This window comes from Etheostoma spectabile, chromosome 11 (genome assembly GCF_008692095.1).
Source record: "Etheostoma spectabile isolate EspeVRDwgs_2016 chromosome 11, UIUC_Espe_1.0, whole genome shotgun sequence".
Taxonomy (NCBI): Eukaryota; Metazoa; Chordata; class Actinopteri; order Perciformes; family Percidae; genus Etheostoma; species Etheostoma spectabile.
This window is the reverse complement of record NC_045743.1, coordinates 16381291-16406810: the sequence shown is the minus strand read 5'-3', so window position 1 is coordinate 16406810 and position 25520 is coordinate 16381291. Positions and strand designations below refer to the sequence as shown.

Below are 25520 nucleotides of genomic sequence, written 5' to 3'. Positions count from 1 at the left end.
ACCTAATCACTGACTTTAACAGAATTTCATTGAATAGTTCCCCATGGATATACTTTACCATGTCTATAAATCCCAGGCTAATATCTCCAGGTTCAAGAGTAGTGTCTCATTTGCTCAAGGAAGTCTCTTAATCAGACTGGATATGAGCGATGTCTGCAGCAGCTTCCTGTTACAGCAGCTCTTTGTCAGTGTGGATTGGTATTCGAGTAATCGTTCCACGCACTTCTCTTCTTCGGAGTAGTTTAAGCCTTGTCATAACTGTTCGTCTTCTCTCAGCTGATCCATTAACAAGAACAAAACACATCATCTGCCTTTGAGGAAAAAGATATAAACTACAACAAGCTCATTATAGGTCGTTGGTTGTTGCCTTCAGGCCACACATGGAAGGCAAAAACATTGTTTTTTTTTCATGCATTGGTCATTTAAAAAAATGTGGGCTGCTTTGCTTCTATAACATGTCTTCTTTCAGACAAATGGGAATTTAATTTTTACTTTGACTATACTTTGTCTGTTTGCATCTGTAGATTTCTCATAAGTGTATAGGAGATAACTTTGTTTATACATATATCATTCATTGAGATTTAGTTAACATTTTATTCCCAAAAACATGCCAAAGGTTTTTTTTGTTTTTGTTATTGGTTTTGTTTTCACAAAATACCATTAACAGCTTAATGGTATTTTGTGATTAATGTAGTGATAAAAATAGAGATCCAAATTCCCCTCTGGAAAATCTTTGACTTCAACAAAAGGAAACAAGAATGTTGAACGTGCCTTTCTGTTCAGATTTCTGTTCAACAAATGAGGGGAAATTTGCTTTGAGAGTCCTCCCTTGCAATTTCAGAAACCTTTTCAAATTCAAAATCGTTGTCCTAATGTATGTAATCAACTAGGGACGTGTCATGGTAACATCTATTATGCTAGCATGTACTAGTTCACATGTTTACCCTATTCACCTGGGAAGTATTCCCTGAAAAAGGAAAGACAGAAACTCTTCCTTCAGGATTGCATCATGTTAGAAAATATTTAATCAGTACCAGAATAAAAGCAAAGACCCTGGTGTTATTTGTCAGTTGCCATATTGGTTCACATTTCAAAATGCTGTGATTTGAAGTTGATTGACTGCGACTGGTCCACGCCACGGAGCAATACAGAGTTGGACCATTATTAAACAGCAGACGGCTCAATAACTCAGCCAGGACTGCTCCCCTCAGCAGATGGGCTGACTTTCCCCCACCTTCCAAATGAATAATTGATTACGTACATGGACCTTATGCCAGGTTATGATTGCTTAAGCATGCTCAGAGCTCTGGGTGGATTCATGGAGATTTGGCGCAGGGCCCGTGCACTGATGTCACCATATCCCACTAAAGCAAACATTACATGTTCTCTCCGAAATTTTTGTATTATTTGAGAATATTGATTCTGTTTTTGTACTATCAAATATGTTTATAGCTTGAAGACCAGCTGTCCAATGTCAGTTTTCATTTTCAGAGGTCTTCTTTAAATCAATAGCATTGCTCCTAATACTTTTTTTTTATAATATATTTTTTAATGTGTTTTTCATTTCTAATTCTCCAAAATTGTTTAGCATTTTTTTTGAAACCGCAGCATGTATCTTTGTTCTCACAACGTACTTTACTTGAACATTAAGAATATAGTTGTAATGGATATCCACTATCAAAGAAATAGTGTTTTGGCAACAAAAGCACAAGTTACAGCAACCTGGGGAGAAATGGCCAATATCAACAGAAAATGGAAGCAGGTGAATATGATTGCGCTGATTATGTATTCAAACATGTTTAACTAGCCAGAAATGTAATGTAATGTGATGTTGCTGTGGCATAATTGAGTTGCTAACAGTAGGTTCATTGTTTAACTGTACCCTCCCATTACCCCTCAAAAAAAGAAGAAAAAAAAAACAATTTTTGGGGAGTTGTATATGTATATTTAGGTAACATGTTGTTTTGTGTATCTCTCAGGCAAAGTCCCGCCTCCACGCAAAACATTAGCATGCTAACAGTGGTTGACTGCGGCTGGAGAAAGATAGGGGGACGGAGTAGGGCCGGGCAATATATCGATATTATATCGACATTGATATATGAGACTAGAGATCGTCTTACATTTTGGATATCAGGATATGTCAAGTGTTGTCTTTTTCTGGTTTTAAAGGTTGCATTACGGTAAAGTGATGTCATTTTGTGAACTTAGACTGTTTTAGTTGTTCTATTTTTTTTGCCTTTAACCACTTAGTCATTGTATACACAGTACTGATGATTATTTACCAAAAATGTCATTGTGTAAATATTTTGTGAAAGCACCAATAATCAACCCTCCAATATCAACATTGATGTACAGCATTTGATCAAAAACATTGTGGTATTTGATTTTCTCAGCTTTAAGATGGAGCCACTTTATTATGTATCCACTACTTTTCTTGGCAAGACCCGCCCTGAATAGCATCTGCGTGGTTAGGCAGATGGTGGTCTCGCTTAGCCAGACCTTCCGACACAGCGCAGTGGAGGAGGGTCTGGTTGGTCTACGCAGCATTCCGGTAAGAAGATTCTGCTCTGGTTTATTACATTACTTTAAACCAATCCCAATTGTCATGGGCAGCGCCGAGCATGGTGGAACATGCGTTAGGCGTGCAATACGTCATCAGAGGAAAGGGCTCATCATCCACGACATTCCACTTCTGGGATTGCTCTGGTGAAATTCTGCTGGATGTTCCTCCAATTCTCCGGATGTCCATTACCTTCCGCTTTGTGTTGTAATTTTAAACCCCGGTGGATTTCTGAGGACTATGGTTACCTGGTCCTCAGATCTCTGCAGGGTAAATCCAGACAGCTAGCTAGACTCACTGTCCAATCGGAGTTTACTGTTGCACCACTAAAATAACCTTTGAACATACACATGTTCCACCAAAACTAGTTCCTTCCTGAGGCGATTTTGCAGCAACACCGGAGCTGTGTTCAGTGCATAGCGCCACCCACGACGATTTTGATTGGTTTAAAGAAATGCCAACAAACCAGAGTCTGTTTTTCTCCCATTCCAGAATGCTGTGTAGATTAGCCGGACCCTCCTATACAGTGCTGTGGAGGAAGGTCTGGCAAAGCAAGAACTAGGGTTAGGATAGTCCATTGGTCAGGGGATAAATCCTGAATGTGACTGTCGTTGCTGCTGTAAAGCCAGACAGTTGGGAGCAGCCATCGCAAACAATATCAAACGTATGGGGTTAAACTGACCTATTGAAAACAGCAAACAGTGAAACAGCAAAGCAAATGTTACTAGTCACTTAGTCCATGACGACGAGAGCCCTCATCAGTTTTCATTCCTTTAAAATCACGGAGGTTTCTGCAGCGTTGAAACGCACTACAAGGCACTTCCTTCTTTCCCGGTCATACAACTTCTTTTTTAAAGTGCTCGTATGCTCATTTTCAGGTTCATAATTGTATTTAGAGTTTGTACCAGAATAGGTTTACATGGTTTAATTTTCCAAAAAAAAAATGGTCGTACTGCACACTGCTGCAACTCCTCTTTTCACTCTGTGTGTTGAGCTCTCTGTTAGTTACAGAGTGAGGCATCTCACTTTTGTTCCATCTTTGTTGGGAGTGGCACATTAGCGAGCATTATAACATGTGTTACAAAGTGACACACGTTTGTCACGGAAGTAAAGGCTGGACTACATTAGAGCTGTTTGGAGCTGTTTGTGAACAGTGTTGGAGATGGTAAGTGCGGGGGACTTTGGGCATTTTCACTTTGTAAACCTACAACACGCACAAAAAAGATATATAACACAATTAAGAAAAGGGGAAAAGCCCAAAAGCATTATAAGAGCACTTAAATTCCTTCAGTCATTTTCCCCTTTTGCTGTTACTCTGTCAACTCTGCTTGTTGATAACTCCTGGCCCGGATGGCACATTCACATGCTGCTCCCCCCCACCCCCCAACCCCACCACCCCCATCACAAGAGCAAGCAACTGGCACTGCATGCTGCTGATTGACTGGAATAGTCATTTGTGGCTCTTGCGTGCTTTTCTGTTTGTTTTCCATTTACACAGCCAGGGCTTTGTATGAACACCAGATTTTATTTCGGCGAAAGTAGAAGAGCTAGGTGACATTGAAGAGATATTCGCTGAATTTGACAAGAAGTGGACTGGATTAACATTGCAAAGTACAGATTTAATACACCCGAACACACAGTGGTTGTGTTCGTTGCTCGCTCGCTTCTAGCTAATCTCCGTGCTGTAGGTGCATGTTTGGGGTGACTAAACATGGACTCCACAAATGGTACAGTGGTTGCTTTGCTTACTGTCTGAACACACCTTAAGCAGGAACATTTTAGGCAGTATTGCTAAGGGAAAGTTTCTCATTAAATCTCAGATCTGAGATCAGACCAGAGACCTGTATCAAGGTTTTTATGTGATGCTAATTAAAACACATTTTCACATTCTGTGTACAATCCAGATGTTGATGAAACATAGACTACCCCTGCCCTCACATCTGTCTTCATTGCTTTATCTTTATCTTCTGACAAATCAGTCAAATCCTGATGAAGTTTCCTGTTTCTGTAGAATACACTGACCTGGATGAAAAGTTTTATCCAGCAACAGATGAAGAAATGGTGGAGCATCTGGACGGGAAGAGAAAGTGAGAGCTAAATATTGCTTTGTTGTAGTGCACTGCTGTGTGTGTGTGTGTGTGTGTGTGTGTGTGTGTGTGTGTGTGTGTGTGTGTGTGTGTGGTGTGTGTGTGTGTGTGTGTGTGTGTGTGTGTGTGGTGTGTGTGTGTGTGGTGTGTGTGTGTGTGTGTGTGTGTGTGTGGTTTGATGATTTCTCAGGGGAGCTGGACTCAGGTGTATCGAGAGGTCCTGAAAATTCAACAAGTAAACGCTGGTATAAAGCAAAGACCTCTTCTCCTCTCTCTCTCTCTCTCGCTCTTTCTTACACACACACACACACACACACACACACACACACACACACACACACACACCACACACACACAACACACACACACACACACACACCATGAGATTCTCTCTGTCAGTCATTACAATAAAGGCTATTGTCCTGTTTGGCGAGCTGTTGCAGGAGATAGCATTCTCTGACAGGGCATTTTGAAAAGAAGCTTATACATCTCAACTATCATAATGACTTTATAGCCTCTGCGTATGTGTGTGCTTGTGAGAGAGCGCGTGTTGGGTCGGTTTGGGAAGGAATTCATAGTCAAGTTTTGAGATGATAAAGACGTGAGTGGGCGGTAATTGATCCCTAAAGGGCTGCATTGTGCCAGTAAGTATATACTGTGCGTGTGTGCCACGTAATGTTGTACTCTCGCAAAACATACACACACACACACACACACCACACACACACACACACACACACACACACACACACACACACACACACACACACAACACACACACACACACACAGTAATTGTCATTTGGAAGTTTAGAGTGAGCATGGTTTGGATTTCTGCGAAAAACCTAAAAATAATTTGGATCTCCCACCTCTACTGTGTGGTTTAAATCTTTAAATTACTCTTTTGGCTACTTCGGAGTAGAGGATGGATACCCGACCCGAGCCCGACGGGACCCGACGGTACCCGACGGGTCGGGCCGGGTTCGGACAGATTTTTAGAAAGGATGCTCGGTTTCGGGTCGGGCTCGGTCACATCAGCACGATAAGGCGTTGAACATTTAGAATTTAAAACAGCTTATTATGTAGGTAATGGCGCTTGTTGCCCCGTGTGCATTGATGCGCTCATCTGTTGACATTTCCGAATGCCTACCTACAATTGCTTAATAAAAGCGGCTTTCCTCACAAACAAACGTACATGTGTCATTAGTATGAGAAACAAATGCGATTTTAACTGTGTCGGGCTCGGGTCGGGCTCGGACATAAATATCTTAATGCCTGTCGGGCTCGGGTCGGGTTCGGTTACTGCTCTGTCGGACGCGGGTCGGGCTCGGACAGAAAAATCCGGCCCGATCCGCACTCTACTTCGGAGCAGTGGAAACAAATTGTGAACACAGCATTGACAGAGAATGATACCTTGTGAGTGGATCCAGCTATTACGGAGCAACGTCATCATTCATTTGGAGTCGCGTTTCTGGCCGCCATGCGAATTTCATCTCTCTTTTAGCTTTGTTTTTGGTCTCTACCAACTCCAGAGGGAAGTCGACTCTTTAGCTGCTAAATGATCCTCCATGTTCCCCAGCTAGTTGCTAACTTTGTATGTCTGTTGGTGCTGAGCAGGTACTGTACAGGTAGGTTTATCAGAGCGTTTTTATTGAAAACAGCTGGAGATAATTCTCAGGTAATTATTTTTCACATTGTCATGTATATTTTTTTTAATGGATTGAAGCCACAATTTTTACATTAAGAACTGATCAGATGACTATTATGTAATATGATAGGGGTCACTTATATTGGCAAGCCCAGTAATCACCCAACTTTGCAGTTCCCGGTTAGTTTGTTAGTGTCATTGGATGACTTTGGTGTTTTAAAAGGGTTAGGAACTAACAAAACTAACAAACTAACTAACTGATCGAGGGGAGACCAGCAACTATTGTGTTCTGCAAGGTTTTTGATAAAAGAGTTCAATAGAGCATTAATAACAACTGCAGTTCCCTGTCGGAAAAGCTCCCTCTCTGTTGGCAACGTATTCTCATGAACGGGCTGGTTTGAGAATGTATGCACCCCAATACGTATGATATCTTACAAAAATAGATGACCGCCGGCTGGTCACGTGACACCGGCTACAGAGCTGCCAAATCAGCTGCTCTTACTAATTGAGTTTACCTGAGAATAGGTAATTGGTAGGCGGCTACAGGCTCTGTGAGATCGCTGTGTCAGCGGCAGTTGAGTTTACCCTGTAAAAGGTGACTTTGAGCTGGACCCTGTGAAACATCACAGTTAAGTTTAGGCGACAAAAAGTGAGTTTCATGAGGCCACGACAGTTAAGTTTAGGCACCAAAAAGACTAGTTAAGGAAAAGATTGTGGTTTGGATTAAAACACTCCCAAGGAACATGCACTTCCTGGGTGACAGTCTTTTGTTTGCTTAAACACCATTTTCTATGACACACCCATCTACTCAGACCTCCTCCCTACGTGGTTAGGGTTAGATAAAAAAGCTTGATGCAAAATAATGTCACCGACAGGGCCGAGTATGGGACATTGTCATTCTTCCACTTTAAACTAAAACACGGCTGCATACCACAGAAAATGGGAACAGCACTTCCCTTCGCTATACTCAATTGCTGTGTTGAAATATAGCCCTCCAAATGTCAGCCTGGTCTCTACTGTTACAAACAAGTGGCAGAGTTTCCTGTTATCAGTACACCAGGTTCAATGGCTGTACAAGGCAGGGCTGTGTGTGTGTGTGTGTGTGTGTGTGTGTGTGTGAGAATACAGTGGGGATTCTGGGCTTGTGAGAGTGATTGAAAGCAAAGAGATTCTGTGTCTGTTAAACAAACAAGAGTCAAAGCAAGAGTCACTGGTAAAGAAATTGAGTTGTAGGTTGGTGTGTGTGTGTGCGTGCGTGTATGTGTGTGTGTCTGTCTGTCTGTCTGTCTGACAGGCAGGTAGCTTGACTGAGCTCATCTGTGGCAGTCACCCTCCTGTGTGTTATCAACAACTCCCAAACAGGCGCTGCCAATCATCCCACATGCCGACGGGATCGCACATCTACCCACCAAGCCAGACTAGAGACACACACACAAACACACACACACACACACACACACACACACACACACACACACACACACACACACACACACACACACACACACACACACACACACACCATCCATGCACAAACATTAGGCTCAGAGTTTACAGGAGTGTCTATGTGCAAACACTGGATAACACACACACATATACGGTAGGTGATGTTAAGACACAAAAATGCGCACACACACACACACACACACACACACACACACACACACACACACACACACACACACACACACACACACACACACACACACACCTCAGCTCTCATTAGATGTGGCACACCTGGTCTAAGTATTGGACTGATGTCACACTGTATTAAATTATGACGGTCAGATTACCATATTTTCTGCTTGTTAGATCATCTCCTTGAAGTGTGTACACCACTCAAATTATTCCAGAACAACATTGACATTTTAAAGTCCTGCTGTCCAAGTGTGCACTGACAGGGTGTAATAACACAAGATTAGAAATGTAAGAGCTGTATAGTTTTCAAAGGGGACTCTGCAGCAGGCCAGCACGCCACATTCAGGTTATCACTGTATGTTATCCCCTATTACAATAACTTATGATAATTTTAAGGATTTAACTAATTATAATTTACTATGTAATTTCATGAATGTATGAGTAATTCAATGAAAACTGTCACAAAACAACAGAAAAGACCTTCCAGAAACATTAGTAAAGAAGTAAAAGTGTTTGAAAGATGAAAATGAATAAGGAACTTTCTTGTCCAGTTGACATTTGCTAAACAATAATTTGTGATGAAGAGAATCACATGGATAGTAGTAGTTTCAATTCAATTCAATTTTATTTATAGTATCAATTCATAAAGAGAGTTATCTCGAGACACTTTACAGATAGAGTAGGTCTAGACCACACTCTATAATTTACAAGGACCCAACAGTTTTAGTAGTTTCCTCCAGAGCAAGCAACAGGGCGACAGTGGGGAGGAAAAACTTCCTTTTAGGAAGAAACCTCGGTCAGACCCAGGCTCTTGGTAGGCGGTGTCTGACGAACGGTTGGGGTTAGAATGAGGAGTGGCAATAACAGTCACAATAAAAGATAATGGAACAGTGAATAAAAAAAAAATTGTAATTTGTAGTAGTTCATGGCATAGAAGGGCACTGCACCGCAGAGCGTAGCAGGATGTAACAGCCGGATGTAACAGCTGGATGTAACAGCTGGCCTCATGCACACTCCAAACCAAACCAATTGAATCTAGTAGTGAGTTGAAAGCAATACAAAGGCTATCGTCAACGTCCACATGGATATTAAAATCACCTACAATAAGTAGCCTACTACGTCTGATTTGAGGACGGCACCTGATAAAAACTCTGAGAATTCTGATAAAAATTCAGAATATGGACCTGGAGCTCGGTAAACAACAACAAATATAATTGGCCGTAATGTTTTCCATGATTGATGTTGAAGATTGAGAACAAGGCTTTCAAACGAGCTATAATTTAGTTCAAGTTTAGGATTAATTAGTAATTTGAGTATTATCATGACTGGGAGGAGTGGCTTCATTTAGACTAACATATTCTTCATGGCCCAGCCATGTTTCAGTAAAACAGAATAGATCAATTTGATTATCTGATATCAGATCACTTACTATACTGCTTTAGAAGACAGAGATCTAACATTTAATAGTCCACATCTAAATTTCTGTTTTGTCATTGCAGGTGTAGTTTTAATTCCAATTAGGTTGTTTAGTAGGCTATAGCCCCTCTTTTGTTTACCTTTGATGTAACCAATCTGAGTCGGGGGACGGACACCGTCGTTATTAGACTGAGCGGGTGACTGCTCTAGGAGGAGCACAGAGGAGCGCATTGCACTGCACCTCTGATTACTAATATCAGAGTTGGGTTGTCATGGTTTGTGACCGATAATAGACTCTGTCAGATTTTTTGATATGAAAGCGGCTCCGTCCAAAGTGGATGAATGCCGTCTCTCCTAATCAGACCAGGCTTTCCCCCAGAACGCACTCCAGTTGTGTACGTAGGCCACATCCTTAGCTGGGCACCACCCTGACCAGCGGTGGAAGGATGACATGGGGCTGTACATGTCAGCGCTGATCAGGTTTGGCAGGGTCCAAAAAAAACCGGCCCGCTTTGTCTTTGCATAGTCACAAATTTACTAAACATTATTTAAAGTGTCCCCGATTGCATAAGGGTACGCCCCACATAAATTGAATTTCGGTTTTTCGTTTTTTTTTAGCCGCCTTTAACGGGTTTTTTCCCCCTTTAATGGGGGCTCTGGCCCCGGGGCCAACACGCTACGGGGCGCTGGTTGCTAAAAGAGTGATTTTGAGCCATGGGGGACCGGCCTCAAACTCACTAAGCTTCCCTCCACGCAGAAAATATACCCTTTTTTAAAAATTCCGTCCAAAAGGTGAGAGGAATTTTAAAACTTGACAACAGGCAAGAAGAGCGGGAAAGGGGGACAGGAATCCCATCGCTAATCAAAGGGGGAGTACTAAGGGGTTTCAACCACTGAGATACCCAGGGGTTGTGTAGGATAAAGAACTATAATGCTTTTTTAAACCCTGTTTAAAAACAATCGGACTTAGCCACCGATTTAAACAAAAAAGCGGTTCGTAAATTTTTTTGGTCGAAAAATAGCTAGGGATTGGAGCACCGGGAAAGAGAAAAACCTTACCATTGTGCGTAATGTGCCTTTTTATCCTAACGACTACTCAAGCGCTTTTTTCATCATCGGTACATTTCCCCTTCACCACTTAGCATGTTTCCCCGGGGTGCCGTTAAGGGGCCACCCCCATCAAACTGGGGCCAAAGTTTAAATACCTGCTTAAGTTGACTAAAAAGAGGAATAAAAAATCATGTTTGGAAATTTATTTTAATACCTAAATTAAAAATGGGTAAAATCCCACCTTTAAGGACACCAATTTTTTGTGAATGATAACGTATTAAAAAAATAAATGTTTTTATTTAAAATACGGGGGTCATAAGATACATCCCCCTATGTTAATTCCCATAGAGGCAGCAGATTTTATTATTAAGGCCAGTTATTTCCTGGATTCAGGATATTATGCTCCTGATAAAGTTCCTTGGCCTTTAGAATTAAAATAGCCCCACCTCATCACATACTCTTCACCATGCTTAGAGATAGGCATGGGATACTTTCTATGTATTGCCCAAGGACACTTCGACATGGGACTGCAGGGTAAGGGATTGAACCACCAACCTTCTGATTGGCAGGCAACCGCTCTACCACTGAGCCACAGCCGCCTGAACATCAGCATGTCAGTAGTAGTATTTTCTCTGGGCTCCAAACATCCAGCTTCAAATAGACCTGAATTCATGTTCAACATAATCAAAGCCTGAGCCACTGCAGTGATTATAAAGCCAATACATTTAGATTTTGTGTCAACTGTGCAGCCCAGAGGGAAGTAACAAGCTCCAAAATGTCACCAAATGTGCTGGCATGGTCCAGGGGGTCACATTCTGTTAACCAAAGGAAAGAAAGACAAAAAATCCAAACAGCAGAGTGAAATGAAACCTGACCAGATCAAGCCCAACACAATAAGGATAAATCAGGCCAGGCAAACCTGGCCCAAACCTGTCTGGCCAAATCCAGTTTGGGCTGAGAATCAAAGTGTCAAAATTCTTCAAAACAAGAATCAAATTACAGAAATAGACAACAACCCCATAAATGCAGCTGCAGCCAGTTTCCCAAAACGAGCTGTGGCCAAAATGCTCTTTGACCATCAACACATCATTCATTGTGTCCTGGTCGCGGAAATTAAAGAACTCGTGGTGACTTGTTGGTTGTGTTGCTCACATTACTAAGCCTGGGAACGATTGGCTTAGCTCTTTCATCTTGACTTTCAATTCATCAGCCACCCAACTTCACTATTGAGTAGTCCTGGGTTTATATTCTTTCTGTTGAACTCGATGGTCTAACAGAAAGATTCATAACACATCAGTAAAAAACTAGACTCATTAGACTTCTTTATTGCCACATTTATGACATATGCATAGTTTAGAGCAGTTGAACTCAGCTGCAATCTATCTTTTTCACATTTACACATTTTAGCTAAACCTCACCAAGTTCTTTGACTATCACAGTGGAAACCTTTTTAATTGCACTTGGGAATGATATGATTCACAATATTTACCCTAGTCTTTTCACTGTCTTTAATCAGGTGGAATAATAATGCAGACTGAAATGTTCACATCAGTTTGTTGCCATTTAATAATCCATTTTTATTTTATGAATGTGCTCATCCACAGTGTCCATTGTGATGATTTTGTATTGTGTTCTTGTTCTTTGTTTTGTGCAGCTATCTAGTTGCCAGCACTTCATCCAAATCCATGTTCGTCCCTCGTGGTATTGCCGCATCCTGATCCGCGCACATCTGTCACACCAAACATTGTTTCCATAACAACCATTATTGAGACAAGCAACTGCAGTCTGTGCGATGTGGGTGTCAATTAACTCAAAAGGAAGAGATGCACAAGCCTATGGATGCTCATGCAGTCCATGCAAATGTTACACACACACACACACACACACACACACACACACACACACACACACACACACACACACACACACACACACACATTCACTCACACTCTCTCTCTCTCTCTCTCTCTGTCTCGCTCTTATAAATATCTCAATGACAGAATGGGTCACATTTGCTCAGCTGAGGATGTTATTATTCCACCAATTCAAACTGAAAGCAATGATTAGTTACTCATTACCATGTCACTTCCATCACTTTTTCTTAATCATACACACACACACACGCACACACACACTGACAGCAGTGCATCATGTTCTGCGTAGTGTCAAGCTGCCTCATTCAAGTTAATTAGCAAAGTTTAATTTTTTCAATCTGCAGGCCCAAATACAGAAGGGTCTCTTTCTGTGAATGTGCCATAGAGACACCATCTGCCAAGACAACAGCAAAGTATATTTATATATTTTGACTCAGTTTTATCTTAACAAATAACAATGATACAGAAACGGGGCTTAAGGGTTCATCAAGCAGCAACAGCTCACTAAAAGACATTCAAGTTCAAGTGTTCACAGAAAGAAAAAGTGGTTCAGATAAAAGTGTAATTAAAGTGTGCACGTGCAAATGTGAGCTTATTCCTTAAACTATACAAACACTAATATTACTAAGTAATGGATGCACATCACACTCGTAAAGGCCGTACACACCTACAGTAATACACACCCACACCGGTGTTTCCACTTATTAGGCCTGATTAGCAGACCCAAATGGAATATGCAGATTTTTAGTTTTTTAGTTTTCAGCAGTGAGCCAGAATGAAAATCTGCAGAATTTAGCGGACTGTTTTTCTGCGTGGGTTGGAGATGCAGTAACGTTCAGAGTTTTATACGAACGTTTTTTTTTTTTTTTTAAATCTGCGTGAAAATCAGTGGAACAATTGGCGGAATTTTGCATCTGCAGAGTTCCCGTTCTCCTGCTGATTAGCTCTCCAGTCAGGACATGTGTGTGTTCAGTGTGCACCTGCCAGACCTTTCTCCACAGCGATGTGTCAGTGCTAGAGTTTGGTCTGGCTACACCTCGTATGTATTCTGTTGTAGGGGGGGGGAAATGTTCTGCCTTGTTTGTATTTCTTTAAACCGGGCGGCGCTGAGCCCCGGATGCAGCATCAGTGCACTTTTGCAAAACAGACATGACATAAGGCGAGGGACATCCGGCATGTAAGACATGCTGGATGTCTAGCTTATTGCCAGCAATGCACATCCATTGAGCCAGACTAGTGCGGGAAAAATTAGATCATTTTTTTTTTTTTTTTTTATAGTATATGGATTTTTGGGACTTTGTGTAATTTCCAGCATTGCTCCACCCAACTTCAACCAGAGCAGTGGCATAATCTATCTGAAAGCAAACAGTGTTTAAGTGCATTAAAATGTACTCGTGAGACACTGACTTTGAGTGGGACTGACAAACAAAAAGTCACAACAGGAAATGGATGGTCTTCCAAAAGGGTAATTGTCTACTCATCCTTACACACACACCACACACACACACACACACACACACACACACACACACACACACACACACACACACACACACACACACATTTCCATAAACAAACATTTGTAATGCATTTCAATAATAACAAAGGATATTACTCATAAGATCCATTAAGAAGAATACTGTGTGTATGTGTGTGTGTGTGTGTGTGTCAGTCGGTATGCAGGAAATGGAAGCGTGCTTTGATGGTTCAGCACAAAGAGGAAGTAGATGTGAGGAGTTTGCTTGTTGTCTTTGTCATGTGTTTGTTTTTGTGTTTAGATGCCCCAGTTAAAACTCAACACTTTGTTCCTCAAACTAATATGAGCTCACACGAGTCTCAAAACAGTATTCACACACAGAAATTTTACATATGCAAATGTGGTTGCATACACGACATTACTCAGGGATTTCAAAGTTAGTTTAATCACCAAGGGCGATGCATGTAGATGAGATTGGAGAGGTGGTGGAAACGCAGCTAACGGTCACTGTTGCATCACTTTCTATCATCAACTTAAACAGGATCCTTGAGCAGCATTTCCTCAACGGCACAACCTGGCTTGTCTTTATTTCTCAGTGCAACTCCTGCATGATAATGTGTCTTTGCAGTATTTAGGGCATTTTCCCCATTTCTTAAAAAATCTGTTTTCTGTCCAGGTGCTTTGACTGATTTATGTTTCATGTGTGTTGAATCGTCATTTATCAGGAGACCGAGCCAACTGTCAATAACCATGAAAAAAGATGAATGAATGAACAAACATACACCAAGATAAACTAACTTTCTATTGGATGCAGACATTATCTTTTTACATGAACTCTGACTGAGATGGGCCAGCCGTAAAAAGGAGAGCGGAAATTGTCAAAAGTGAATAATCTTTTTAATTTAGTTGGTGTGTGTGTGTAATGGCGAGGAACACACTGAATAGGGCAGAATCAGTGGCATGAATAAAAATGATTGTCTTATTAGAAAAAACAGCCAATGTAAGGGCAATCACTCCATTTCCACTACCCCATACTGCAACACAATGCATCATATTTCGGTGACATTCAAAACTGTTACTGTTGCATATACAAGTGCATATGCATGCACATACACATGGCATCATTTTTCTCTATGACAAAAAAAAATGTCCAAGCCTATAATCAGACTGCATGAAACACAAACATTACAAGAATAGAAACGTTAGAGTGAGGAATCTGATTGGTAACATGCAGGGGAAAAAATATACAATGGTGACATTATTTAAAATTCTTTTCTTTGGAAACAACCGTCATTGTTTGAACTTTTTATTTTGAACAAACACGATTCAAATGACATGAACAATATCCATGTATGTTGTTTTGCATTTAACGATACACCAGAAGAAATAATGCAATCGGTTGCAAAGGAATGTCTGTCTAAATTAAACCTCGGCAATATTCCGGTTTCATCTTTCAGTATGCAAAGTCAACACTTTATCTCTTTTAACTATAAATCTGCAAAAAAAAAAAAAACTCCCAATAGAATCTTATTAGTCAATACAGGTTGACGTTTGTGGTTTGGCAAAGACTGATAAGCTCTGACTTACATAGAACATTACAACTTGGTTGATATATGAGTAAAATATTAACTCAAAGTCCATTGGAATACTGTTATTACTAAATAGATTGAGGCCAAGAATAGCTTATTTTGGGGTTTCTGGCCCCTTCCTACTTATTTTTAGCCATGCTGGTGGCATGGCTCCATTGATAGGAATACCATTCTGACAGCTGAAATACCTCAACTATTACATGGAAGTTTTGTACATACGCTCATGGTCCCCGGTGAATTAATCTGAATTACTTTGGTGATTTGTCCTCGAGCTCCATCATCAGGTCGAATTTCAGTTTGGCCAATACTTTGATTTATGACCAAATACCAGTTACATTTCTAAACTAAGATGGTGATCATGGTAAACAGTGTACTTGCTAATCATCAGCATGTTATCATTATTTGGCTCAAGTATGTCTCAGGCATGTCTCACATAGCAGCTAGCGTGGCTGGAGACTCATACTCTTTTTCTTATGTGTCTTTAAAATGTTTTGCAAAATTAACTCTAATCTACTCTCTAGCTTACTTTGTTTATTCTTGCTTTATTTAAAGAGGAACAATAGAATTTGCAAGTCCATTTTTTTGTTAGCAATGTCTGGGTGTATACAAATGTGTTTTTATGAGACTGACATCAAATTTTCAATGGTTCACTAAATCCTTGTCTTATTTCTTTGTGCACTCCCATACCACACACGTCATCCACCTATTCATGCGGTCAGGTTGCCAAGCAGCTTTGTGAATAATATCAATTCTCCATGGGAAACTAATGAGTAGTGGACATGCCCACCGGCCACGGGGGACACAATCCATTCCTTCACACAGGGCGTCTGTCGGGGACTGTGTTGTGTCTCCCTGTCTGAGTGTGTGGAGCTGTTTGCTCAATGTTCTGCCATATGGCCGCTACGTCAGACCCCCTCCAGGTTGGTTTTTGGAGAGTCACCCTGTGGTCCTAACTCTCTGGGCCCAGACGTGGCCCACTCATGTTGGGCCAAGACGGAGAGACAGTAAGCCCCCCCAGATGGAAGTGGGATAAAAGAACATTTGGAGAAATGGGGTCAAAGACGAAAGATTTAGAGATTATCTTTGATGCTGTAAATAAAAAAGTCACACGGAAAGAGAGGGAGGAGACAGCCGTGTCAAAAGCGCCAATAGTGGAGATGGAGACGCTGTCAGATGGATTGCGGAAGACACACAGAAGAGAAAGAACTATTCAGTTGTGAAAAAGGGGAGAGAGGAGGAGGGTTAGATGGCGCGAACAGAGAAGAAAGAGAAATGATGAGAGAAGGGGAAAAAGGAGTAAAAGAGAAGAAATGGAGTGAGAGAAAGTGAAGAGGCCAGGTGCAGTGGCAGAGCAGATGGAGGGAAGTAAAGCGGGAGGGAGAGAGAGTGATGGCGGGGGAAAAACAGAGAGTAGAGAAGTTAATGTCTCGACTGTTGTGTGATGGGGCGTGTCTGCTCCAATGCCAGGCCGCTTTGCTACACACTCATTTAAACACCCTGTTTTTTTTTGCTTTCTATCAGTCTTCTCCTCTTTTTCTTTTCAAGCGTCCTCTTTCTTTGCTCTTTCTCTTGCACATTCAATTCACTGCACTGGCATGACATGTACATCACAAAAAACACTTTCTTTACCAAAACTGAAAAAAGGGGTAATTGAATCACATCCACAACACAACAAATAATTTGGTTTGAAAGCATAGAATAGGTCATGGTCATCAATATCTGTCTTGGCAGTTCAAAACTATAACTATTACTTAGTTTAACAGAATATTTGTGTTCACCTTTCACACACCACATAAAAACAAGATGCTTAAAAGCCTAAGGACATATAAAGCATTAGTTTGACATTTTGGGAAATATTGTTTATTCACTTTCTTGCCGAGAGTTAGATAAGAAGATGGACATTCTGGCATCTCTGTTAAACGTGAGGCTGCAGCCAGCAGCAATTTAGCGTAGCTTAGCTTAGCTTAAAAACAAGCAAAGTCCACCTACAAGCAGCTCTAAAACTCACAGATTAACATGTTATATATCGTTTGCGTAAATTGTGAAAAAAATAAAAAAAATAAAAAAAGAAGAGATATTGACTTGTGACACACGCACGCATGTAGGTACGCACACACACATATCAGTTTGACACTGAAGTCCCGGAGATGGTTTGCCGTCACAGAAAGCAGGGTAGAAATAGCATGAACAATCTCTCTTCTTTTCTGTCACAGGGTCACTGGAGCAGCGCGGACATAAACATAATAATCCCTTTGACCATCGCAGGGGGACAGGATGCCCATATATGGAAGCGCGGAGAAAGGGAGGCGTGGCGGGCCCTACAGGGCCACGTCGGGGAAGTTGACATGGCGGAACGGCTGAATTATATTGGAAAGCCTGAGAACATTGGAGCATCCAGTGACTGTCTGTGTGAGGCTGGCACACACACACACACACACACACACACACACACACACACACACACACACACACACACACACACAACACACACACACACACACACAACACACACACACACACACACACCACACACACACAATCTGCTTGTCTGTCTACATTTCCCCCTCTCCACGCCTCTGTCCTTCATGCCTTCTCTCTCTAAAACACTTATTTTTTCGAACCTATCTGTCATCCACGGCAGCTTTTGCTTCCTTTATTCTTTCTTTATTTGTGTCTTCTCTTCTTTCCAGTCAGTCCTCCCACTATTTCCACCTTTGTGTCCCACACCTGTTAGCTTTCTGTGTAACGTCCAACATCTTTGGCTAAACACAGAATGATCACATTTCTCCTGCCAAAACTGTTACAACCCCCTCAGTGCATAAAAACAGTTTCTAGAGTCTTGTGTCAGCCAAGCGATCCAAAACTCCAAAACTATTCATAATAAATGATGTTCAACGGTACATTTGTCTCACAGGGCTGGCAGCAGTTTGTTTTTCAAAGTGCAAATCAACCAAATCATAAGCACAAAACAATATACATTGTTCTTCTTACTTTCCACAAAACAAGTAGTCTCAATAGAAATTGGAGAGTATGATTGTCCTGAGTAGCTGGGATGTTGTTCCTCCATTGTATTGTGTTGGCAGCAGAAGGTCAAGGTAACTTTAAAGGTAGGTTGAGTGGGTCAGCCTCCTTTTACACACACATACACACGTGCGCACACACACACACACGCACACACACACACACACACACACACACACACACACACAGCAGCAGACTGTAGGATGTAACGTGACAAAAAAGACATCATTGCCCATTACTAATAAAATACAATAAATGAATGGTTCCACAGACACAAGGAAAATGTAATTAATTAATAAATACATACAAATAAATAAATAAGGCAGCAGACCTGTATTGCTACTGCTTATTTATTATACGTATAGACATTGGGACAGAGTTGTTTATGCATCGCTTAGTTTTACAGGCTACTTCACTTAAAAGGACGTAACGTAAAAGGATCTATCTATCTATCTATCTATCTATCTATCTATCTATCTATCTATCTATCTATCTATCTATCTATCTATCTATCTATCTATCTATCTATCTATCTATCTATCTTCTTCCGCTTATCTAATCATCTAATCATCTAATCATCATCTAATCATCTAATCATCTAATCTTATCAGGTCGCAGGGCGGAAAGGTCCAGCAGGGGACCCCATACGTCCCTTTCCAGAGCCACATTAACCAGCTCCGACTGGGGGATCTGAGGTGTTCCCAGGCCAGGATGGAGATATAAACCCTCCCAGATGGAAGTGCCTGGAACAGCTCCCGAGGAAAGGGGGCCGGGGGGCATCCTTACCAGATGCATTTCTAATAGGAGTTATATTTTTATGGGCAAGCGCTGTCTGTCCAGGTCTTCATGGTAGAGAGGAAGTTTACTTTTATTATATCTGGAACACTCCTCTGTTGAGGTGTCTTTCATTCTCGAGTTAAAGTAATTCTGGAATGTGTTTTCCATCATCCGGATAGAGGATCTAAGGAGGCAGGGGGTCACATGCTGCACAGATTGTGAAGCCCTTTGAGGCACATTTGTAAATTTTGGAATGTGTAAATACAATTGATTTGACTTGACTAAGGAGGTCATTTATGAAAAACCGAGGAATGAACTTGTGCTTCCCGTACTTACAGTAAATGTACTCATTCAGTGACATTTCTGCCTCTGATGATGTAGACATTACAGGTTAAGATGCAGCAGTGTAAAACTATCCGGACTGGATTAATGGGTGTGTGAGTACTGACATTGTAAACCAGCAGTGAGGGCGGGGACAGTTGTAGGATCTAAGCCTGGAAAGTGTTCTCATTATGGATTACTGTTAGTATAAATACAGTTGACTTGCTGAACGCACATACAGTACATGAGATTATAAAATCAATCTTTTCCTTTCACTCTTGGGAAGAAATAGAAAATATGTGTTGGCCTATTTCCCAAAATGTTGAACTATGTTTTAATGTGGCATATTTGCCTTATCAGAAAACCTTCAGACCCTTAGATTAAGTTTACTGTAAAACAACAGAACTGAGATACTGACAGTTTTTTTTTAAAGAACAGCATGTCTTTTTAACTTTTTAACATTCTCAAATAACATATTACACTGGATGACTTAGACAACAATGGCAGCATAAGCTAGTTTAACTTCTTCACACGCTGTGCCTTGTAATGCCGCACAGCGTCCTGCTATGCCATGAACTACTACAAAGAACTTCTAAAACTACTAATTTTTTCTATTTTTATTGCCACTCTTCATTCTAACCCCAACCGGCCCGTCAGACACCGCCTACCAAGAGCCTGGGTCTGACCGAGGTTTCTGCCTAAAAGGCAGTTTTTCCTCGCCACTGTCGCACTGTTGCTTGCTCTGGAGGAAACTACTAGAACTGTTGGGTCCTTGTAAATTCTGGAGTGTGGTCTATCTGTAAAATGTCTTGAGATAACTCTTGTTATGAATTGATACTATAAATAAAATTGAATTGAATTAAATAGCCTCAATTGGCTTTGATCAGAGCCGTCCCTACTTTGCAATGTGGTGAGTCATTAGCAAAATTTAGCACTTTAAAAGCAAAGTCAGCATGTATTGTTACATGTGGGACTTGCATCTTTTTCAGGTAAGGAGTGTGAACACAGCTTAGGAAGAAGCTGTGACAGCACTGGTGTTGATGTGGATTTCTGCTTGTGTAGTATCAATTTTTATCAGTAAGACCCTCTAATCCCTCCATCTTTCTTTTCACTATCACACTCCTCCTCTCCCTGCTCCTCGGTCCTGGAAGGTTTTAAATGTTTAAACAGCGACTGCGGTCAGTCATCAATCACACTGACACATGATTACTACACACACACACACACACACACACGCACACACACACGCACACACGCACACACAACCTCAGTCATTACAGTCATTACTAAACACCTAATGGACACGCAGCCAGGCACTGGCCTTTAAGCACTATGTCTATCAGGTACACACACACAACAACACACACACACACACACACACACACACACACACACACACACACACACACACACACACACACACACACGTTACACTCTCAATCACTCAAGCTCATTAGCCTTCTCTTTTGCTTCATCTGTCTTTCTTACTGCTTATTTCTCTTCCTCTTGCACTCATTTCTTTTTTGCTTCCATCACTTCCTTACGCTCTCCCATGCCAAAAAACAGCTTTTTCTACCTTTTTCGCTCTTTGTATTGACTGGTCTCCATCGCTATTTCTCCCTGTCTGTCTGTCTCTCTTTACCACATTTCACTCTTCATTTCTGTCCAACTGTGTCTCCATCTCCTTTTGTCTCTCCCCCCACCACATATGCAGGCGTCGTCCTCTGTAATAAATCTTTTTCCTGTCCGTTGAAGCTGAGGCAGCCCACAGCTCTATGCAGAGTGATAGATGATACAATATTGAGCCATTGTAAAGCTGCGACTGAGATATAGGGTTCTCATAAGAAAAGGGCCTCCGTAGCCTGTAGGGAGAGAAAGACAGAGAGGAGAGAGAGGACAGAAGTATGTTAGAAGAAGACAGGGCAAAGACGAAAAGAAAAACAGAATTTATACAGAGCTAGAGAAAGGGGTAAAGCAAGGTGACTGGAAAAATAAGGCACATTAGTGAGTGTGTGTCATTAATAATTTAGGTGTCTTGGCAAATAAAAAAATGTCTGACAATTTGTTTCTTAATTAAAAAGCTTTAATTAAGCAGTTGATGTATTTTTTCCATTTTAAAAACTTGAAAGCCTACGCCAAAAAACCTATCTGTAAGTGAGTCTGACATTTCACATGCTCATTCTTTCTGATGTTAAATGCAACCTGCATCATACATCACAGATGAGAATAAATACTTAATTTAGGCCAACAAAGTCTGTTTTAAAATTTGACAAAGAACACTTTGGTACAGGTGTTAAGCTAGCAGTTTCAACTGCCTGAATACTCTAAAATAAAATAAATACACGTACAGTATAGAAATCAGCTGCGAGACAAACGATCTGCACTTTATTTTTCTTCAGTGACAAGCAGTTTAAAGACTTCGAAGAACAGCGGTGTCCGCCTGTGTACTGATTGATGGACCAGCTACAACGGAGGAACTGAAGTGGCAGACGATGGCAGCAGGGCGGACAGTCAGGTAAGGTAGGGATACCACCAGCAGCGACACCCACACATCCCTGAAGGGGATCTCTTTGGCAGGCAAGAGTCCACTGACTTGGATCCCCCCAGAGAGGATTCTCTTACCGGCACAGGCTCTCCCTTCTCCCCGTTGGGAGAACTGGAGCTCGAAACAGATGTGAATTACGGAGCCCCACCACTGCAGCTGTCTCTGTCCCCAAAGGGGAGCACCACATCAGCGGCTTTCTCCTCCACATCAGGCGGGCTCCCTGCCCACTGCTAAGGTTTTTGTTCTCGACCCGTGTGAATGCTGAGTAAGCATTCTCCAAACTCGAGAGTCGGACGCCACCAGTGTCCCGCTATGCACTGTTCACCAGGGTCCAAGGCGACACGGAAACGGAGTCCCCAGCAGTCTCGCCACTGCGGCAGAGCCTGGCATCCATCTTGCTTTGGAAGGCCACTTTTTTCGGCCGACGGAAGCCCACACTGCCATTTACCCGGGATCAGGTCCATGCTCGCTTAACTGACCACACGCACCTGTGTGCCACCTAGACCGCGGCGCAGAACAACATCGCTCGGCTGTCTCTGCCATGACCACTAAGCCTCTGGCTATCCCCCTGAGTTATATCAATATCTAACTGCATATTTTACAGCGGAACATCTGCCTGCACAGGTCACAACTCCCAGCCAATAGCAGACGTGTGCTTTGGACGGTCCCATTGGCCCTCATGGCTTGTTTAGACCGCAACTTTGACAGCCACTAGCTGTAGGTAGAGGATGGGATGCGGAAACACACCGCCTGGAGAGCAGCGCCTCGGCCACAAGATGTCAGCTAGAGAAGAAGGCGCCCCGCAGGCTGCAGCTGCGTCTCCCCAAGCCCCAGCTCCAGCTCCTCCGTACCGCCTTTCTCCCCCGCGGCGGTATCCCCCTGCCAAACATCGAACCAACGCGGCCATAAGGCCATGTGGGCAGTACCCACCTGGTCCAATCCACCCTGAGCCGACTCGCAAACATGGTTGTTAGTGGCAGTGAACGCATGTCTCCCTCCAGCTGAGAGTTGGAAACATTACAGTGCTTTTAAGGGCAACACAGTTTCTCCTAAAGAGCATTCAGGCTTGCCGCCAAGCTCACATGCAGTAAAACAGGCAAAACCCAGCCACACTGTGTCAGAAGTAACAGGAGCAAACATCCATTCACATTGCATGTTGATAGCTTCTTCAGTTGTTCTCCACCTCCCAGCTGATTACGCGGATTACCTTGCTTCACACAGCGTACTCACTGCTATGTAAACAGACAACACACAGACATGTGGGTGCCCGCCATCAAAACACTGTGCTGTGTGGAAAAGCATGTAACCCATGATAAACAAATTGATGTTGAAGGAAATCACAAACGGCTATACAATTTAATTCTCCAGCCCTACACCCGTTTCTTACCAGCGTGGTAACAACTATCATGCTATCTCAAATACAGATGACGCTCTGCCATCAGAGCTGACGGAGCTATATGCTATAGCCTAGTCTCCCGCGTCCTTCCAGAGGAGGAGAATGACAGGTTTTACTCCTGTTATTTCCTCAAACAGGAGCAAATGGGAGGGATGAGACCGATGCTGGACTTGGCTTTGTCCTGGAGCGACCATTCCACATGTTGACTGCCGTACATGCGTCGCAGTATGCGTGCCTGGCGATTGGTTCACTTTCATTGACCTGAGGACATGCTCACATTCCGGTCATCTCCAAACACAGAAAATGTGTGTGCTTCTCCTTCCTGGGAGTTCAATAGACATTTGGCTACTAACCTAATCCTTAGGACGCTGTGCAGCATCTACAAACACTGAATTTGCTATAAAATGGCCGTTCAAATGTTCAAATATTTACTATGTCTTAATTTGACATTTTCCTGAGAAGTGATCTTCTGTGGTTGTGATGTTGTTATTGTGCTCCCTTGGCATCATTCGCTCTCCAAAAGTTGCTGTCTTTAAACCTTAAAAAACTTTTGACCTAAAGTCCTGCATGATCATGACAACATTACAGACAGACTTGTGAGTTAGGCTTTTTGTGATTTTTTGAGGTGTGTCCATTCAGCTCACTGTGGCTGTTATTTATTTTACACGTTTTGCTCCTCACTCTTTTTTAACTAAAGTAGACAGCATTTGATCAAAGAGTAAGTCAGAGTTTGCTTGCCTCTGTGAAAATCAAAGCCTTCCTGTGGTTTGTCTGTGGAAAGCTTTAAATGTGAAGCAGTAGCAGTAGTATCTGTACAGTTTGCATTAACTTCTTAATGCAGAAATTACAGCATTTGACAGCAATCGAGAAAAAAAGTGAGACTTTTTTTGCCGACATTACACCAAACAACTTTTCAAGCAATTCCACTGTCGCAGACTAATTTCCAATATTGGAATTAAATCCTGACAGTCTTGCCAGAGTCGGGGCGTGCTCCCGTCGTCTAAATCACATGATGTAAGGTGGTCATACAACTCAGTTTGAGTCATTCTTTTTCTCGTCTTGATGTTCCAACAAATTCAAACATATTTGATATTATCGTAAATTTTAGGTATTGGTCAATCCATCTATTCATCTTCATCCGCTTATCCGGTATCGGGTTCAGGGGCAGCAGCTCCAGTAGGGGACCCCAAACTTCCTTTTCCCGAGCCACATCAACCAGCTCCGACTGGGGGATCCCGAGGCGTTCCCAGGCCAGGTTGGAGATATAATCTCTCCACCTAGTCCTGGGTCTTCCCCGAGGCCTCCTCCCAGCTGGACGTGCCTGGAACACCTCCCTAGGGAGGCGCCCAGGAGGCATCCTTACCAGTTGCCCAAACCACCTCAACTGGCTCCTTTCGACGCGAAGGAGCAGCGTCTCTACTCCGAGCTCCTCTCGGATGACTGAGCCTATCTCTAAGGGAGACGCCAGCCACCCTCCTGAGGAAACCCATTTCGGCCGCTTGTACCCTGGCTCTCGTTCTTTCGGTCATGACCCAGCCTTCATGACCATAGGTGAGGGTAGGAACAAACACTGACAGGTAGATCGAGAGCTTTGCCTTCTGGCTCAGCTCCCTTTTCGTCACAACGGTGCGATAAACGGAATGTAATACCGCACCAGCTGCTCCGATTCTCCGACCAATCTCACGCTCCATGTCCCCTCACTCGCGAACAAGACCCCAAGGTACTTAAACTCCTTCACTTGGGGTAAGGACTCACTCCCTACCTGAAGAAAGCACTCCATCGGTTTCCTGCTGAGAACCATGGCCTCAGATTTAGAGGTGCTGATCCTAGGTCTTGGTAGTAACGTTAAATCATCTCAACAGCCCCAAATAAGAAGCAGCAAACGGCTGGAGCAATGGCACGCTAAAGAGAGAAAAATTGACATTTTCAACCCTTCTGAAGGCGTCATCCAACGGAACGTTTACCAGTGGAAAAAAACGGACCTGCAGGTTCTGAGTATACGGCAGAACAGAAAGTAGAAAATCTAATGCAAGCAGTAGCTAGTGTTATGACAGTCTTTAACGTTAGATGTGAGATGATTGTCTTTAAATTGAGATAGTGTCAGACTTAAGCATTTTCCAAG

The 25520-nt window shown here is 42.3% G+C and overlaps 1 long non-coding RNA gene across 1 annotated transcript; it reads left to right on the top strand.

Moving 5' to 3' along the window:
• The first annotated feature begins 78 nt into the window (after positions 1 to 78).
• Positions 79 to 25520, top strand: LOC116698336 (uncharacterized). The gene is made up of 4 exons (XR_004334187.1): positions 79 to 90; positions 7058 to 7063; positions 16340 to 16342; positions 25442 to 25520. It is a non-coding gene; the product is annotated as an uncharacterized LOC116698336 (long non-coding RNA).